Raw genomic sequence first — 3,078 nt, 5'->3', positions numbered from 1 at the left:
CATATGTACACATCGTCACCTATGCTCTCCAACTCAAGGATGGTCCAACTTTCCATTGCCTTTACCTGCACCACATAGCACCCTTCAACTGAAGCTCAGCAAGAAAACTCAATATGCTCATGAACAAGTAATAACATGTTACTAAATCATAATAAGCATGCCTAGTAGTAATAACCCTACTCATGCATGCAAGCAGGTACAAATAAATGTTTGTTGAGTCTTGTGCTATGAGTGGATGACTAATAAGTCACTCGCTCTGAGGTAGATTAATAATAAGTCTCTCTGAGGTAGAGGACTAATAAGTCTCTCTAAATAGTGACTAATAATTCACTCTCTAAATAGATGACTGATAAGTCTATCTCTGTATAGATGACTAATAAGTTTATCTCTGTGTAGATGACTGATAAGTCTATCACTGAATAGTTAACTAATAAGTCACTCTCTGAGATAGGTGACTAATGAGTCACACTCTGAATAGGTGACTAATGAGCCACACTCTAAATAGGTGACTAATGAGCCACACTCTGAATAGGTGACTAATGAGCCACACTCTGGATAGGTGACTAATGAGTCACACTCTGGATAGGTGACTAATGAGTCACACTCTGTATAGGTGACTAATGAGTCACACTTTGGGCTATACACCCTAATCAGATAAGTGACTGATGAATGAGTCACGAACTTGAACTCAGCACCCACAGCCATGTGACGTTGCAGTCACCTGAGCCTTTTGGCCCTGGCTCTAAGTAACTAGCCTTTAGACTAGACAAGCGCTTTTGTTTTCATCGAACTTATGGTCGGTCAAGCATTTTATGCTTATGATGATAATGCTTATGTCGATTAGATCTAATCTTTTCGGCTTGCGTTAAACACGCTAATACCGTTCTTGACTCATAAGCCAATACCATACAACCAGTGCTCAATACTATTGCCAAACTTGACTAATGAGTCACGGCTTCATAATCAATACCGACACCATTGTCGTCCCCTGACTAATAAATCAATGCTTCCTCAATGAGGTCATGCAAACAAACATGTATCATATGTCAAATATTCAAATATAAGGAATTTAGCATGCTTAATCAATAATCAGAAGCATGATTATAATCATGCACAATTACAGAGACTTAAGCTCTGATCAATCTCATATTCAACATTCATGTCATCCCTAATCTCATGTGTCTTATGCATCACATGCATCACATATTGGGTGCAGTTTTCTTACCTTTGGTCCAAGCAAATGTTACCAATGAACAACTCTCGAGAACGATCCTATTTCCAATCCCCTAGTGATAACCTAGTCACAACAATAAACGATGTTTCAATGAGTTCAAGTTCCAAAAACTCAATCCCGGGACCAATCCCGCACTCTCGGGACCTCCAATTCCACCAAACAATGTGGTGGAATCATCCCCCGAGCCCTCGGGTTGAAACCCCAAAAAGTACTAAAAAAACCAACTTCTGAAGGCTGTGTAGCGCTACAGCTCTTCCTTTGGACGCTACAGCGCTGCAAGCAGACTCAAAACCCCCAAAATAGAGAACCTAGCGCTGTAGCGCTACAGTGCCCAAACCAGAATTTCGAATTTCTAGGTTTCTCTCTTCGTGTTCTTCAAGCTTCAAAGCTCCAAATCCGACCCCAACATATCCAAATCTCAAAATTAAAGTTCCCAAACATCCTAATCTCCCAAAACCAATAAAACCCAAGCTTCAATTCATCCAAAAACTCATCAAAACATAAAATCCAATCAAAGCTTAAAATCTTTAAAAACTAAGAACTTAAAACTTGGATTACCTCTGATTAAGTTGTTTCCCAACTAAATCCTCCGGCTAATAAGCTTCGAATCTTCCCTAGAATCGCTATGCCTCGATCCTCGTTTGAATCCGAGTCCTAAAACTAAAGTTTCCTTTGAAAATGTGATCGGGTGACGAAAAGGGAACGAGAGGAAGAGAGAACGTTCTGAACATTCTTTTTATGTTTCTGACAGGTTACTTCAAGCTTAAGTAGCCTCAAGCAAATCCTAATGCTCGGGGTCCCGAAAACGCCCCCAGGGGTAAAATAGTCAAAATTCCCAGAATTTCCCCCTGGTCTCACTAACTCCCAATTTATCGTCAAATACTTATTCCCATTACCTAATATCCCGGTAATGTGCTAAATACCCAAAATACTCGTTGACTCACTCCGAGTCAAGTATGAATCTCGTTGTAACTTTCCCACTAGCTTGCCTCCTAGGATCGTCTCATGCTGAGTAACCCTAGCATAACCAAATAATAATGAAGCACCACACACATGCCACATATATGCCAAATATACCCAAAAGGGGCAAAATTATGAAAATCACCCAATTAATCAGAAATGGGTTCACATGCATATTTAATACACCTAAACATGCATATTATCATTTAATTGCATAATAAATTAATTATGGCCCTCCTGGCCTCCTAATCAAGGCCTTAAGCCTTATTGGGAAATTTGGGTCATTACAACTGCTGCCAACTCTAGATCATGAGTGGGGTATCTTTGTGCATATTCTTTCAACTGACGTGATGCATAGGCAATCACCTTCCCTAATTTCTTAAGAACACAACACAAACCCTAATGTGAGGCATCACAGTATATCACAAACTTCTCCTGATCTGTCAGGAGACTCAGAACTGGAGCTGTGAGCAATCTCTGCTTCAATTCCTGGAAGTTATTCTCACACTTGTCTGACCACACAAACTCCTGGCTCTTGCGTGTTAGTTCAATCAATGAAGTAGCAATCTTTGAGAACCCTTTGACAAAGCGCCTGTAATAACCTACCAATCCAAGGAAGCTCCTAATCTCTGAGGCATTCCTTGGCCTTGGGCAATCTCTGATCACCTCAATCTTGGCTGGGTCCACCTTGACCCCCTTCTTATTGACAATATGACCAAGGAAAGTTACCTGAGGTAACCAGAACTCACATTTCTTGAACTTAACAAACAACCTATGTTCCCTCAATCTCTGTAGAACCAACCTTAGATGTTGCTCATATTCTGACTCTAACTGAGAATAAACCAAAATATCGTTGATGAAGACAATCACAAACCAGTCCAAGT

This window comes from Humulus lupulus, chromosome 2 (assembly GCF_963169125.1).
Source record: "Humulus lupulus chromosome 2, drHumLupu1.1, whole genome shotgun sequence".
NCBI lineage: Eukaryota > Viridiplantae > Streptophyta > Magnoliopsida > Rosales > Cannabaceae > Humulus > Humulus lupulus.
Note: the sequence above shows the minus strand (reverse complement) of the source record.